The sequence below is a fragment of the Taudactylus pleione genome, unplaced genomic scaffold (assembly GCF_031769625.1).
Source record: "Taudactylus pleione unplaced genomic scaffold, aTauple2 ptg000479l, whole genome shotgun sequence".
NCBI lineage: Eukaryota > Metazoa > Chordata > Amphibia > Anura > Myobatrachidae > Taudactylus > Taudactylus pleione.
Genome location: NW_028284881.1, coordinates 15,026,660 through 15,044,621, shown reverse-complemented (window position 1 = coordinate 15,044,621; position 17,962 = coordinate 15,026,660).

The following is a 17,962-nucleotide window of genomic DNA, read 5'->3' as shown; positions in this document are numbered from 1 at the left end:
TTGCACAACACGGAAATCATTCTCCACTGCGCTTGAGTCAGGTGCATACCCCCTCCTTTGCCTATGTCATAGGTGGATGTATAGGCTTGAATGGCCTTTTGCTGCTCCTCCATCCTCTGAAGCATATAGAGGGATGAGTTCCACCTCTTCACAACCTCTTGCTTCAGGTGATGGCGGGGCAGGTTCAAGAGTGTTTGCTGGCGCTCCAGTCTTCGGCACGCAGTCGCTGAATGGCGAAAGTGGACAGAAATTTTTTGGGCCACCCAAAGCATCTCCTGCATGCCCCTGTCGTTTTTCAGAAATTCTTCTCCACCAAATTGATTGTGTGAGCAAAACATGGGACATGCTGGAATTTGCCCAGATGTAATCCCCGCACAATATTGGTGGCTTTGTCAGATATCACAAATCCTCAGGAGAATCTAAGTGGGGTAAGCCACTGGGCGATGATTTCCCTCAGTTTCTCTAAGAGGTTGTCGGCGGTGTGCCTCTTACTGACACCGGTGATACACAGCGTAGCCTGCCTTGTAACGAGCTGGCATTTCTGAGCTGCTGCTACTGGCGACGCTGCTGTTGTTGCTGAGTAAGGCGATACATCTACCCAGTGGGCTGTCACAGTCATATAGTCCTTAGTCTGCCCTGTTCCACTTGTCCACATGTCCGTGGTTAAGTGGACATTGGGTACAACCACATTTTTTAGGACACTGAGGACACTTTTTCTGACGTCTCTGTACAGTCTCGGTATCGCCTGCCTAGTGAAGTGGAATCTAGATGGATTTGGTACCGGGGACACACTACCTCCATCAATTGTCTAAATCCCACTGCACTAATGGCGGATACAGGATGCACGTCTAACACCAACATAGCAGTCAAGGCCTCAGTTATCCGTTTTGCTTCAGGATGACTGCTGTCGTACTTCATCCTCCTCGCTAAAGACTGTTAGATGGTAAATTGTTTAGTAAAAGTAGTGGTGTTACTACTTTCCCTCTGGGATGATGAACGACTCCCAGCAGCAACAGCAGCAGCGGCAGCAGTAGGCGTAGCAATGCATGATCCTCCGGAGGAATCCCGGAAAGGAAAGTCAGTCATGCCAGTGACATGGCCTGCAGGACTACTTCCGATCCTGACTAAGGAGGAAATTGACGAGGAGGGAGTTGACGGTGTGGTTTGCAGGCGCTTGGATACAACAGGACAAAGGGATTTAGGCGTCCCTGGACTGCTTACAGTCTTAATGCAAAGTAAAAAATTGTGGTGGGTTACACTGTAAATGCGCAACAGCAGCCTGAAATAATCCCCCAAGTTAAATGGAAATCACCAAATCCATAAATACATGTACAATAAGAAAGGTAACACAGGAGATACCAACAGGCGCTAATAATTAAAGAAATACTTAATATGCATGATGAACTGGGACAATCCTTATATTGCTTGAAGTTCTTTGCATACAATTCCTCCTCAAGGGTCACCACCGTAAGTTATCCCCAGTGCAAGGAGAAATAAATAGGGGGTCATTGAGCGGTACTTTCAAAAATACAAACAGAGATTATTCCTTATAGAAAGACCATTCATGTGTGCTTCAGACTCCAACTCACATAGGATATATATGAGTGTCTCCCGTAAAGGTATCTTTAAGCGTTCACAACCATGATATATGTGATAAAAAGGAAAGTGCCGCATACCATTCACTCACATCAAAGGGAGTTGGGAGAAATCACATAAAGGTTGCTTTTATAATAACTCAGTGCATACCGAACTCACAATTCTCATGGAGTTTTTACTGCGCATCAAGGTATCTTTCTTTTTCCCTTTTGCTCTCAATACATCATCCAAATCGATTAGTGTTTCCAAAAATATCAAGTTCCAGTGAAAAAATGTATTCATACAGATATTCCAATGGTACAGTAAAAAATCAATTGTAGCAATACATAAAAAACATAAAATGACAAAATACAAAAGATTAAAAATAGTGAAAAAAATAAATAAATTATTATGGACCTAACTAGAGGTAGTCTAAATAGCTGACTGGAATAGATGATAAAATCCAGCAGACAAAGGGCGAAAAAATGACATACCTCTGGATTCCCAAAAAATCATACACCTTCTCAATCTGTCAACGCGTTTCAGCTCTCCTTGGGAGCCTTTGTCAAGACATAATATAATCAGGACCCTGTGGTAAGAATATTTATACCTGTTTAGGGGGGGCTCCCAAGTCTGCTGGTTCCACGGACTGTGAGTACTATCTAATATCACGGTTCTCCATGCCGTGAAGTGCTTCCAAGTAATCATTTTGCAGTGACTTGGTTTAAACCTCATTTGTATAGAGGCTGTGCATGGCGTACTCATATTAGTGATCATTGTTCATTTCTCAGACCAACTTTGATTTGAATATGAGAGCTACCTCCAAGTATATTTTATATCGATAATGATCATCTATACAGGACTATATATTGAGCCTTCCAGGACTATATTACATGCGTGGCAGACAGTCTGAGACTGAATATACCAACAGGTCACTGTTTATTCCTAAATAGGAAGTGAATACTTAAGCCATATCACAGGAGTGTGACTATAGCATAATAAGGAGTAGTAACAGATTGTACACTCCATTTATTGTGTCTATAGGTGTTTTGATGCAACTTGTGTATCAATATTGCTTTTTAGTGACATTGTCACTTTTATTTGCAAGGATAACTATCCTGTCTGTATTACTGTGTCTATTTTATGTATTAATGTGTGTTCATTATTTTAGTTTGTTTGATTAAAATATTTATTATTTACTACTTTATTCATTATTGATCTTATTTGACATATATAGTGACAGCGCAGATTTTTGTCTTTGTATGATCTTTTCAAATGCAAATGCACACAGAGTTTGATATCTGCTGCAGCCTTATATATTTTCTTTTATATACGTATTTGTTTAATAGTGTTCAGCGCCAGAATTTACCTTATAGTTTCTATTTTTAATCCCACGGACAACAACTGTCTCCCCCGGAGCCTGATTTAAACAAACCACATCACCATCAGAATCCTCCTCGTCAACTTCCTCCTCAGCGCCAGCTACACCAGTATCCTCATCCTGTTGTACTTCAACAGTGACATATTCAATTTGCATATCAGCAAGTGGACTGTCGGTGCTCCTTTCAGCACTTGCAGAGGGTGTGCAAATGGTGGAAGGAGCCACCTCTTCCCATCCAGTGCTGGGAAGGTCAGGCATCGCAACCGCCACCACACTTGGACTCTCCTTGGGGATTTGTGATATTTTCTTAGAACGCACAGTTCTTCGCTGTGCTTTTGCCAGCTTAACTCATTTGATTTTTGTAGTGGGAGTAGGGCTTCCATCGTCATGTGAAGCTGAACCACTAGTCATGAACATAGGGAAAGACCTTAGCCGTTCCTTGCCACTCCGTGTCGTAAATGGCATATTGGCAAGTTTACATTTCTCCTCAGATGACTTAAATGTTTGTTTTAAGGTAATTTTCCTGAATTTTGTCATTTGGGATTATACATACCCTCTACTATGGCATTGGGCATCGACCTTGGCAGACTACGTTGATGGCATTTTTTAATCTATGTCAAATCTAGTGGCAGCAGCTTCAGCACTAGGAGGAAGTGGTTCTTGATCTTTCCCTATTTTATTTTTATCAGACAAAGTTTTGTCCTCCATTTATGTTATATTGATATATACGTGCGGCTAAGGCGCACACAAGCACAGAAAAGAAGAATTTTTAAGTTTTTTTGGAGTGCACATTTGGGGGTTACACCACTCTGTAACAGACAGGCGCACGTTTGTTGCTGCTCCTTTGTTGATGCACATGCGGCTACTGCGCACACAATTCATAAACACAGAAAAAAATAGTTATTTTTTTGCACTTGGGGAGAGCACCCCTGATGCACAGATCATCCCCTGGACAACACTACAGCACCCCTTTAGGACTACAGCCTGTATGGGACACTGCACAACACAGCTCTTCAAGCCCCTATAGACTTTGGAGTGGACACAGCCCCTGTGGACAACTGACTGCACAACAAAGCCCAGCCAGCCCCTATGACAGCAGCACAACACAGTCCAGCCAGCCCCTACGGACAACAGCAGCACAACACAGCCCAGCCAGCCCCTATAGACTTTGGAGTGGACACAGCCCCTATGGACAACTGACTGCACAACACAGCCCAGCCAGCCCCTATGACAGCAGCACAACACAGCCCAGCCAGCCCCTATGGACAACAGCAGCACAACACAGCCCAGCCAGCCCCTATGGACAACAGCAGCACAACACAGCCCAGTCAGCCCTTATGGACTGAGTGGACACTGTCCCTATGGACAGCAGCACAACACAGCCCAGCCAGCCCTAGCTCCCACCCTCCCTCTTCACTGTCCACAGCCGGAGAAATGGCGCCGACCTTTTATAGAATCCAAAACCCGCGAGATCCGGAAGGCGGGATGAAGACGTTTTGCCTCGATTTCAGTTCTGAGTCAGGCGGGAAAACCCGAGCTGGACTCGGTTCCCGGCTCAGGTCGGGGGGGCTCGGGGGTGTTCGGATTTCAGAAATCCGAGCCTGCTCATCCCTAATTTCTTTGGACACTCTCATTGGTGCGATTGCCTGGGAGAACTCTGCGCTGTATTAACAGAGCCCACTCAGACCTACGCCGCAAAAGCAGATGTCCGTTGTACTCATTCACATCCTATGACTATCCAAGGGTACGCTCACTTGCTGTACTAATGCATGTCACACAGCAAGCAGCAGCTGCCCATTGGACCTGTCTATGAGGGAGTATCTTATCTTTAATTTTGTGATACCTAGTCATTCCCCCCCCCCCCCTCCCCTCCTTATTCTGATCTATTTTTTACTATACGGTACTTTTCTCCCTTGATATTTCTGATTACAGAAATCCCCATTTGATTTATATTATTGATACTGAATACACTGAATGTGTATCTGAAACATCGGCACTGGTGGATAGTGATTTATATTATACAAGTCACAGAATGGCTTTGAATTCAAAGTCTGTGTGAGATACCCTCTTGGACCAAATATTGTAGATATTCGAGTCTGAGAACATTTTGGTTTATTTTTGCTATCTAACACTTGTGGAAATCTATGGATGAGGGGATGATATTTTATATACACACAGTACTGGTTTATTTGCTCCCTTTTGTACAAAAAGTGTGTATTTTATTTTATTCTATCTTATTTCTGCTGGGTGCAGGGGTCGCTGGTAGAACATTGTATTGCAATAGTACACTTGGTATGATACAATTAACTTTTTGGTAACTTATGACGTTCATTTCATTACCATACAATCTATGCTAGTTTATATAAAACTTCTCTCCATATTGAACAAACTGCTGTCTTAGATACTGAGTATTTACACTCAGACAATTACAATACAGAATATTAATATATTGCTCTATTATCGCTTCTAAGTATTATAATTGTTTTCATGTTGTTTGTTCTAGTGTTGTCCTACGATTTTAAGATAATATAATAAAAGTTATATTTTATATTCACGACTAAGGCCCTGATTCAGAGCCGGACGCCCTGACCAGACCGCTCGCTCTGAATCAGGGCCCACCTCCATAAATATGGAGCGTCCTCCTGGACACTCGTATAGCTGTGGGTCACCACCCACAGCATATACGAGCGTGCAGGATGATGGTCACGATGGTCTTGACATCCTTGTATTACTGCAAATCTGTCTAAATTGCTTCTCTGCTCCTGATATACTGTACAGTAGCAGCTCTGTGCTACTGCCATGAATAATCTGGGTAGCATCATTGCCTTATTATCATGATACACGGACATCTCTGATCTCTGCCACGGTACCTATTCCTGAAATCCACAGAAACAGGTTTTGGAGGATGGACTGCAAATAGGCCCATGGGCCTGCTGGCAAAATATCATTATTAAGCTGCAAGGAGAGGGCTCTGTCTGCCAGCAGCAAATAAAAATAAAAATAACAATGTTGGCATTAATGCATCTGGAAAGAGTAAAGAATGTGCATAAAGAATAAACTGTCAATAAACTGAGGTACAGCAAACAAAGTATCTGATGCCCATTGCCCCTATTCACTGACCCACAAAAGTCTTCTTTAAGAAAAAGTGTAAAAATACAAACTTGTTATCAATCAATTACATGTAAAAAAACATTAAATTAAGGAGACACTCATGAGGCATTAGGCTTGTTGTTTGTAATAGCTCAGAAACCTTGTAAACAGGGAGACAAGCTGATCAAGATATAATTATACACAGGTTACAGGTTAACCCAGTCACATCATTTGTGTCTTCTACAGCAGTTAATTATAAGTTGAATACTGAAGACATGACCTAAGATAGAGAACTTCCTACCATGCAGACACTGTACCCAGGCCTAATTACACAATGTAAAGTAGATACAATATAAGAAGAATAAGGGTAAAAAAAACCTGGAATATTTCATCATCTAGATATGTGGCTTGACAGGGAATGTACTTAATGCAACTTTTGCACTAGTCTATTCATACACGGTTTAAATTAGTGAATGTCATATATTCAAAAGAGAATAGTGTCTTCATACTGTTTTAATTAATGCAAACATGTTTTTCAGATAAAAGTTAAATAAGTAAAACAACTCCACAACTGCCCTTTACCACTTTATAAATCCAGTTTTCCGCAGTTGTCCAAAATGAAATGACAATCTTCCAAATAGATGGTTGCAAATTGGCAAAATAACTGCTAGAACCATCATCATGGTCATCATGTTACTTTACAGTAAGCCACATTTGCCTTCAAAAGATACATGTCCTAAGAAGTGTATTTGATGATACTTTAGTCACACCTCAAGGTAGCACAGTATACTTGTCCGCATTCTCCTTGTGCCTTCAAATTACTCTCTCTAACCTCATCTCTTGGCCTCTCCCAGTGGACTAATTCTAAACCACCCATATAACCTACAGTATATAAGCTATTACACCCTTTTATCTCCCCTATACACAGTCCAAAAACATACATACATGGTATGTTTCTTTCTACATTCAACCAACTCATTGACACCAGATCAACATTGCTATGTTACTGAATAATTATATGACCCACCAAGAACCTATTTTATGTATCATATCCCTATTTCCCTGTACAGCAGTGATTCTCAAACTTGGTCCTCAGGACCCCACACAGCTCACATTTTGGAGGTCTCCTGGCAGGTGCACAGGTGCAGTCATTACTCACTGAAACATTTTAAAAGATCTACAGGTGGAACTAATTATTTCACTTGTGATTCTCAGCTTGATTCATCAAGGAACGCAGTTGCCAATACGCACGCAATCGGTCAATTAATTCACACTGCGCATGCGTATGCATCACAGTGTGCGTGAACTAGGAATTGCGATGGGAACTGCGTTTGCAGAGACTACGCAGACCCAGTGCATAGTGATTGACAGGAATTGCCATTTGTGGGTGGGGACAAGGGGGTGGTCGGTCGAACACAGGCGTGCCAGTGCGTTTCAACGCCGTTGAATGGGCGTGCATAAATTAGCCACTGCGTGGCCATAAGCAGCCAAAGCATTGATAGCGTGTGTGGCTGTTAGCAATTTCTGAGTAAGGTCAGGGCTTGTGCAAGTGTACATATGGGTCCGACATTACTCAATGTTTTGCTATGTTGCTCTATATACAGATGTGAGTAAGGGGAAGTGGGCGTCCTTATGTCCGGATGCGATAGCAATGTGAATGCACACATTTAAATAGCACCACTGATATTAGCAACTGCGTTGCGTGTGTATAAGCAGAATTGTGATCCATGCTGTATCAGGCCCTCTGGGAGGTGACCTGGAAAACACGCCCCGTTTGGGGTCCTGAGGACTGAGTTAAGAACCTGTGCTATAGAGAATAAGCATGCCAGCAGGGCCCTCTTACCTTTTTGTCTGTCTGTTATTACCCAATCTCATTTTATTATTGTTTTGCTCCAAACTGTAAAATGCTGGAGCTATATAAATGTTAATACTCATGTGTACAAACCCACATTGTGCACTACTTACACTTGTATCAATAAGCATCTGTAAGAGTTTTATCTATATTACTGTAAATTTACATTTCATTGTCCTAACCCACAGGTTCTCAAACTGAGGGCCTGATTCAGACCCGGTCGCAAGCGCTGAGCGCTCGCAACCGGGTCGATGGTGGGCCAGTGCGCATGTGCATGATGGAGCCGGCTTCGTCATGTGCATGCGCGAGACCCGGATAGCGATGGGCACTCCGTTGTTCCGGGTCTCGCAACAAAGGGGGCGAGCTGTCGATGTTGAGTGACAGCTCGCCCCCTTTGGTGGGCGGGCTGGGGGAGTGGCTGCCCTAACGGAGGCGTTCCCATGTGAACGCCTCCGTTTGGGGGCGGCCCCACTGACATCATGAGTGATGTCAGAGAGATTTCGGCTCTGTTAGAGCCGAAATATCTCTGGGGCTTGCGGCACGAGACCCTACTACAAGGGTCTCGTCGCAAGCATGATGGTCGCGATGGTATTGACCATCGCGACCATCCTCCTGGCTGCTCGCTATAGCTGTGGGTGGTCACCCAGAGCTATGCGAGCGGCCAGGAGGCGTTCTAAAAAAAACCACCGGCCCTGATTCAGAGTGAGTTCTCTGTCAGAGCGTCCGGCTCTGAATCAGGCCTTCAGTCCTCAGGACTCCATACAGTTCATGTTTTCCAGGTCTCCTTACAGAATCGCAAGTGAAATAATTAGCTCCACCTGTGGATCTTTTAAAATGTGTCAGTCAATAATGAACACACCTGTGCACCTGCTGGGTGACCTGGAAAACATGATCTGTGTGGGGTCCTGAGGACCGAGTTTGAGAACCACTGCCCTAAATAAAGCAATATGCTAGCACAGTGGTTCTCAAACTCGGTCCTCAGGACCCCACACAGGTCACATTTTCCAGGTCACCCAGCAGGTGCACAGGTGTAGTCACTACTCACTGACACATTTTAAAAGATCCACAAGTGGAGCTAATTATTTCACTTGTGATTCTGTGAGGAGACATGGAAAACATGCACTGTTTGGGGTCCTGAGGACCGAGTTTGAGAACCTGTGTGCTAGCACACCACTGACACTGACACATCACCTGACACTGCCACATCAGCCCCTGATCTCAGGCAATTGAAACTGCACGTGTAAATATCTATTCATGCAGGCAGTGTACTGAAACTTAGGGCCTGATTCAGAAGCACTGTGCAATACCATCCAACAATAATGTAAATGCAGCAGGAGGTGTGTTAAGGAAATAGACACCACCTTGCTACATCTGAGAGATCTAAGTGCAGGTCGTGATGGTTGTTCCTTTGGCCAGGCTGAGTAAGCTGAGACTTACTCATCCTGGATGGTTCCTGGCTGTAGCCATCGGATCATCTCCGATACCATCAACTGGCTGAGTGACCAATGGGATTACGCAAGCTGGTCGCTGCAAATGCACAAAAGAGGCCAGGAAATCTCAGTAGTTTAACCCCTCACCCACAGGTGCTCCAACACAGTGACAATATGGTGCAGTGCAGAAGACCAAACGTCGGCCATCTTGGTAAAGTGAAATGCTTCACTTTTGGAACAAACCAGGGGCGTTTAAAGAGAGGCTGGGGCCCGCGTGCATTTTCCTCCTCTCTCCCTGGCGGCCGGCAGTCTGTGCCCAGAGTCTACTGTGCATGTGCAGGTCTCCGGGAAAATTGCGCGGACACTGCCGCTATTTTCCATGCGTTTTGTTCAGGGTTGCGACACCTGATGCAGGACTTCGAAGAGGTAAGTTTTTAGAAAATATGGGTGCAGGGTGTGCGGTGTGGGCTCCTCTGGACCCAGGGGCCTGTGTGCACCCATTATAGATATGCCCCTGGAACAAACATGGAGAGAGCACAGTTGTAATGGTCATACAATGTTACTTGCACATGGACAGCAGTATGCCTTTTAGTGAAGCCAGCGATGAGCTGGCATTGTGTGTTAATTAATGCTGCTGCTGAAGGTGATACACCCATCCAGTGGGCTGTTACAGTGATGCAATCTTTAGTTTGACCAGTACTGCTTGTCCACCTACTGTATCTGTGGTTAAGTGGATAGTTGGTACAGTGGCATTTTCTTGGCAAAGAATAACTGTTTAACTTCCAGCTGATGCTCGCAGAGGTGTCTTGTCTGCTATAATCAGCTTATATGACCCCTTAGCATTTGCAGCTTCTGTCACTATCCAAGTGAAAGAACTACTCAGAGACCTAACCTGTGAATCATCCAACTGGGACGCCCCACTGCCGCCACAGAAAAGGGATCTGTGGTAAGGGTGGAAGAATATCTTCCTAACTAACCTTTATATTATATGCTCCTGTGCCTTCTACAGCGATACAAAGCCAGATACTGTGTGTATTCTCTGATGCTTCAGTCAAGTCAATAGCTGAATTGAATATCTTAAAACTATGAACATTAAAGGACAATATCATATTTTTTATGATCAAACCGTAGTTAGCACTACATCCAGAACACACCGTACCCACACTGGAACTTTGTGCTGCAGTACTAGCTGTTGATTAGCTGAACGTATTTCCTCTGATTTGCCTAATGAACTTGCAGAAACAAAATTCTACTCAGGCAGTAAGGTAGTGTTAGGCTACATTTGCAACGACACCAGACAATTCCATGTTTATTTCAACAATTGGGTGCTGCAGATCAGGAAATCAAACAATCCAAAACAGTGACACTATGTATCTCCTGTACACAATCCTGCAGACCACGCTGCAAGAGCTGTCACAGGCAATCTCCTTAAAGACACTTTGTGGCTCACAGGGTCTGAATTATTGTACAAAGCAGAATGGAACACTGAAAGTTACACATCCGAACTAGTAGACAGAGACCCAAATGTCGAAATCCATTCCATACCACAATCTCAGCTATTGTCAATTTCACACCCTTGACTTTGGTTTCTAATGAAACCAAAGATCCACTTCTTCTCACTCCTGCCACCATACTCAGAAGACAAGGATTGTCCATGCTCCTCCTGGAGAGTTCAACACCAAAGACTTATACAAACATCAATGGAGATGTTTGTATAGGTCCACATGGGCCTGGAGCTGAAATTTATGAAGGGCCTACTGTGTGTGGACACAGGGGGGTGTGACTAGCACTGCGGGAGTGTGACTAATGATGTGGGGGTGTGGTCTACACAGAGGGTGTGGTATGTGGAGAAGATCTGACTTGCGCCTACCTTCAGAAACCCTCAATCTCCCTCCCCTCTTTGCTTAATGTGTTAATGTGACTGTAATATGACAAAAAAGAAAAATGGCACTTAATGATTATGCAAATATGAAACCCCTCTACTATGTGGGTCACCTAGTGATGTCATGAATGGGAAATCTCTCTACATGCAAAAAGAGAGACCTTTCCTTACTTATAGCTATAGGGATATATCTATTCAATTATGTGGTCTACCCCAGAAAATTAAGAATCCAAATTGTGGCAATAGAGATTCTTGTACCACTCGGATGTATTCATTTTAATCACTAGGACAAGGGCTCTGATAAGAACCCGTCTTGACGATGAGAAAATAGTAAAGTAAACGTATGCGCAATCACTTTACTTATATCTACGGACCCACTTGTGACTACTGGAAAGTTGCACATGCGCAGCAGTCGCAAAGGTGCTGTAGATAGAAGTGATGTGATTGCGGATGCAAAGCACTTCGGGACGGTCTGTAGCCCAACAGAGAGGTACAGTAATATAGGAGGTGAAGATGGTGTTAGCCCATGCAGACAAGCTCTACAAAGCTTTCTTGATCTTGGTAAATACGTCCCCATGTAAATCTATGGGGATGGATGCTGAGTGAGCAGGCGAATGGAAAACGGGATATATCTCCAATATCTCCTGCTTTCCTCTTTTGGAAAAGTTTGCAAATCGTTTCGGGACGTCCTGCACCAGAGAGGGCTTGCAAGACCCTCTTTAGCAGGGCATCCCCATAGCAGGACGGGACGGCTGCTGCAGAAGTGAGCAGATTGAGATATCTCCTCTTTTCCTCTTCCTCCTGTTGCTTGTACCATTGCTAATATATAAATATAAAAACTTTATAATCTAAAAGCAATCAGTTACGTACATTCAAAGTTTAAAATAAACAGAATGTGGCAAGCCTGGTGCAGTCGCTAATCTACAAGGACACGTTAGCACAGTTTCCCGAATGGACTGCTCTCCTGTAACGCTTTGCGTTCCAGAGTCCCTGCCGCTTAACTGAACACAGGGCCTGATTCAGAGCCAGATGCTCTGACAAGAGCGCCCGCTCTGAATCATGGCCCTCCTACCTAATATTGGAGTGGCCTCCTGGCTGCTCGCATAGCTGTGGGTGACCACCCACAGCTTATGCGAGCGGCAAAAAAGATGGTCGCAATGGTCAAGACCATCACGGCCATCGGGCTTGCGATGAGACCCTGCGGTAGGGTCTCGCTGCCGCAAGCCCAGGAGTGCTTTTGGCTCTATCAGAGCCAAAAGCACTCCCACTGACATCACTAGTGATGTCAGTGGGGCCGGCCCCAGATGGTAGGCATTCCCATGGGAAGGCCTACATCTGGGCAGCAACGCCCCCGGCACGCCAACCAAAGGGGGCGTGCTGTCACTCACCATACACAGCACGCCCCTTTGGTGCGAGACCCATAGCGACGGCTTGGCCGTCGCTATTCGGGTCTCGTGCATGCGCACGACGGAGCTCCCTCCGTCGTGCACATGCGCACTAGGGCACCATCGACCTGCTTGCGAGCGCTCAGCGCTCGCGAGCGGGTTTGAATCAGGCCCACAGAGCGTAAGCGTAACTGATTGCTTTTATACTATAAAGTATTTATACACTTTACAATTGAATACACAATACCGGGCTGTGTGAAGCTTTCAAGAGAAGCGGCCCTTTTAAAGAGTGGGTCATAGACTAAGCACAAGTGGACTCATTGCGCACTTATACAAAATATATATATATATATATATTGTGATAGGATCACTGGTAAAGTGGTCTGTGGCAGGTACATTTGTCCCAGATTCCTGTCTTATGTGTTTAAACCCCCAGAAGAAAGTCTGCAGTGTAGCAGGCTTGAGTCTCGGCTTTTTGAAAAGCCGGTTTGGGACCTGGGGGTTGTGGGTGAGAGGAGAGGGAGGGCTCCACCCACGACCACTCCAGGTTTTGGTTCTCGCAGCCTGGTAACAGGCTTGTTAGGGTTACCACCTGAGAGTGGCCAATATAAGCCTAGTGTGTTTAGGGCTGAGTGTCTCACCGGGGAGAGCAGGCAGAGAGTTTGCTCAGAGACACTTGAAAACCTATTTGTAAGAGCTGTGCTGTGCCTTTGTTGCTGGCGAGGGCATTAGGCCCTGCCAGGTTCTTGTAGTGAGGGAAGTCACTTGTGAAGTTAGTGCCCCGACAGGGCTAGGATTTATGTTTGTTTTCTTTATGATTATTTCTGACATTGTACAATAAAGACTGGCGCCGACCAGCTTGTACTCAAATCCAGTCTGGCGTGCTGTTTCCCAGCAGCTGTGTGTGAAAGGAAGGAGTCCTCTACCCAGGAGAGGGACCCCCTAACCTGACTGTGTCACAATATGGTGGAGAATGCGGGCACCCACACACACTGAAGTTGCAGCGAGAGGAAAACTTTCCGTTTAAAAATTAAAGGGACAGACACCCAATTTGTGAGTGTGGAAATAACGCTGTGTCCTTGGAGTCCCATAGAGGAGGCGTCAGCCAATGCTCAGAGAGGCACGGTTCAGCTTCCAACCTACACCCCAGGACAAAATGGAGGACATTATTAAGGCCTTGCTCCAAGCTACAGCAGCTCAGCAGGAATCTACCAGGGCTCAGCAGGAAGCTACAGGAGCTCAGCAGGAGACGAACAAACTTCAGCAGGAATCTACCAGGGCTCAGCAGGAATCTACCAGGGCTCAGCAGGAATCCACCAGAGTGCAACTGTTGGCCTTGGAGACAGCCCAGAGGCAACAACAGGTCAGCATCGTGGAAAACAGCCAGGCCATAAAAGAGGTGGTACAGCACCTGGTCGCCCAGCCCAGAGATGTTACTACTGGTCCTCCCACCACCATTCACTCCATACGAGCCAGTCACTTCCTCCAAAAGATGACTTCGGGCGATGATGTGGAGGCCTATCTCACCGCATTTGAAAGAACGGCCGAAAGGGAGAGTTGGCCCAAGGAGCAGTGGGCAAGTCTGGTGGCACCTTTTCTGTCTGGGGAGCCACAAAAGGCCTATTTTGACTTATGCCTGGCTGATACCAAGGACTATAAAAAACTAAAACAGGAGATCCTAACTCGCTTGGGAGTCACCCCCTTTGTTCGTGCCCAACGGGTCCACCGCTGGGAGTTCCATATGGACAAGCCTCCACGTTCACAGATGCATGACCTCGTCCATCTGTCCTCAAAATGGCTACAGCCTGAGACGCTGACGGGACCACAGATCGTGGAAAGGGTCGTGATGGACCAGTACCTGCGATCGTTACCTGCGACTCTGCACAAGTGAGTGAGCCATGCAGACCCTAAGTCCACGGACCAGTTGGTCGAGCTGGTGGAGAGGTACGTGGCGGCTGAGGAGCTGATGAGTATGCCCCACCGAGCCCCGATGGCGCACCGGCGAACTCCCACAGACACTGGTAAGACTGTTCCAGGGGAGAAGGGTGCGGGGTGGTGGAATGTACCTAAGACTAAGGGTGTAGAACCTGGAGACAGGCCTGCCAGGCCAGGAAGGTTCTTGCCCCATAAATTAATAGACATTAATATGACTCAGTGTTTCCGATGTGGTGACTTCGGCCATATTGCTGCTAATTGTTCAATTACAACTGAACCTATGCAATATGATACTGCTCATGTCTACCGCAGGGCGTCTTTCTTTGCACAGACAGCCTGTACGGCTGACCGGCAGGATGAGACTGATAAGCACATGTGTGTACTCACTGTAGATGGCAACCGAGTAGAGGCACTGTTAGACTCTGGTAGCTTGGTGACACTTATGAAAGCTGAGCTGGTGAACCCCTTGAGGCATAAGGGGAAAACTGTTGGTGTGACCTGCATACATGGGGATACTCGATATTATGTTACTGCCGAGGTGAACATCGAGACACCATGTGGTTCGGCTATAGTTTCTGTGGGTTTGGTGCATGGACTGATGTGCGATGCAATATTGGGGAGAGACTTTGCTCACTTCTGGAAGTTGTGGGAAAGCCGTTTTGTTCCAGAAGTGAACAACCCCAATCCATTTGAGAAGGTTGTCGATGTAGTGGAGAAGGGAGTTTCTTCTGAGTCAGAGTTATTCCCTTTTTCTACTATGATTGGCGAACTAGAGAATGCGGAGCGTGACGGTGGCCAGCCAACTGATGTGCCTCCCACTGAGGTGGGAAGTGTTGTTCGGCCAGTTGATCGTCTGCCTGATTTAGAGGTCAGAAGAGAGGTCTTTGCCGTGGAGCAGTTGAATGACCCTACTTTGGTAAAAGCCAGGGAGAATGTAAAAGTAGTTGATGGTAAACCCGTAGACCCTGATAGTCCTTTGTCCTATCCCCACATGGTAATGTGTCAGGATTTGTTATATCAGGTGACTAAGAAGGGGGAAGATATTGTGGAACAACTAATAGTTCCCAAAGCCTACAGAAGAACAGTGTTGGATCTGGCCCATGGTCATATAATGGCAGGCCATCTAGGGGTAGAGAAAACCACTGAGCGAATAATGCAGAGGTTTTTCTGGCCCGGGCTTCATAAAGAGATATCTGACTTTTGCGCATCCTGCCCTGAGTGTCAGTATCATGCTCCCAGACCACGTTTTAAGGGTCCACTAGTTCCATTGCCTATTATAGAGGTGCCGATAGTGAGAGAGCACCCGAAACAGGCTCAACAGGCACAGCAGAGAGTATACAACCGCAATGCTCGGTTACGTAGCTTTGCTCCTGGGGACAGAGTGTTAGTGTTGGTTCCCACGGTGGAAAATAAACTTTTGGCTAAATGGCAAGGGCCCTTTGAAATCTTAGAAAGAGTGGAACACGGGCCAGGAAGCCAGCTGGCCAATGCAGATGCGTTGTCACGCGTTCATTGTTTGGGGGCTTCAGTTGTTCCGCCCCACAGGTCGAAACAAAGGGGGGGGATATGTGATAGGATCACTGGTAAAGTGGTCTGTGGCAGGTACATTTGTCCCAGATTCCTATCTTATGTGTTTAAACCCCCAGGAGAAATTCTGCAGTGTAGCAGGCTTGAGTCTCGGCTTTTTGAAAAGCCGGTTTGGGACCTGGGGGTTGTGGGTGAGAGGAGAGGGAGTGCTCCACCCACGGCCACTCCAGGTTTTGGTTCTCGCAGCCTGATAACAGGCTTGTTAGGGTTCCCACCTGAGAGTGGCCAATATAAGCCTAGTGTGTTTAGGGCTGAGTGTCTCACTGGGGAGAGCAGGCAGGGAGTTTGCTCAGACACTTGAAAACCTATTTGTAAGTGCTTTGCTGTGCCTTTGTTGCTGGCGAGGGCATTAGGCCCTGCCAGGTTCTTGTAGTGAGGGAAGTCACTTGTGAAGGTAGTGCCCCGACAGGGCTAGGATTTATGTTTGTTTTCTTTATGATTATTTCTGTTTCCCAGCTGCTGTGTGTGAAAGGAAGGAGTCCTCTACCCAGGAGAGGGACCCCTAACCTGACTGTGTCACAATTAGGGGTGAGCGGGTTCGGATTTCTGAAATCCGAACCCCCCCGAGCCCCCCCGATCCGAGTCCGATCCGAATCAGGCTCGACTTTTCCCGCCTGACTCGGATCTGAAATCGAGGCAAAACGTCATCATCCCGCCTTCCGAGTCTCGCGGGTTTTGGATCCTATATAAGGTACCCACGTCGGCGCCATTTTCTCACTCGGCTGTGGACAGTGAAGAGGGAGGGTGGGAGTTAGGGCTGTGTAGTGTAGTGTAGTGTAGTGCTGCTGTTGTCCACTACTTCAAAGTCCATAGGGGCTGGCTGTGTTGTGCTGTGCTGCTGTTGTTAATAGGGGCTGTGTCCACTACTTCAAAGTCCATAGGGGCTGGCTGGACTGTGTTGTGCAGTCAGTTCTCCATAGGGGCTGTGTCCACTCCAAAGTCCTGTGCAGTGTCCCAGTCCTAAAGGAGTGCTGCAGTGTTGTCCAGGGGGTGCTCTGTCCATCAGGGGTGCTCCCCCCAAGTGGTAAAAAAATAATATATTTTCTGTGTTTGTGAATTGTGTGCGCAGTAGCCGCACGTGCATCAACAAAGTAGTGCCAAGCGTGCGCCTGTGTCATAAGTAAAGGGCCGGCTGGCTTGACCGTTAAGGGTGCTGTAACCCCCGAAAGTACACTCCAGTCCAAACCAAAAAAAAAATTATTTTCTGTGTTTGTGAATTGTGTGCGCAGTAGCCGCACGTGCATCAACAAAGTAGTGCCAAGCGTGCGCCTGTGTCATAAGTAAAGGGCCGGCTGGCTTGACCGTTAAGGGTGCTGTAACCCCCGAAAGTACACTCCAGTCCAAACCAAAAAAAAAATTATTTTCTGTGTTTGTGAATTGTGTGCGCAGTAGCCGCACGTGCATCAACAAAGTAGTGCCAAGCGTGCGCCTGTGTCATAAGTAAAGGGCCGGCTGGCTTGACCGTTAAGGGTGCTGTAACCCCCGAAAGTACACTCCAGTCCAAACCAAAAAAAAAATTATTTTCTGTGTTTGTGAATTGTGTGCGCAGTAGCCGCACGTGCATCAACAAAGTAGTGCCAAGCGTGCGCCTGTGTCATAAGTAAAGGGCCAGCTGGCTTGACCGTTAAGGGTGCTGTAACCCCCGAAAGTACACTCCAGTCCAAACCAAAAAAAAAATTATTTTCTGTGTTTGTGAATTGTGTGCGCAGTAGCCGCACGTGCATCAACAAAGTAGTGCCAAGCGTGCGCCTGTGTCATAAGTAAAGGGCCGGCTGGCTTGACCGTTAAGGGTGCTGTAACCCCCGAAAGTACACTCCAGTCCAAACCAAAAAAAAAATTATTTTC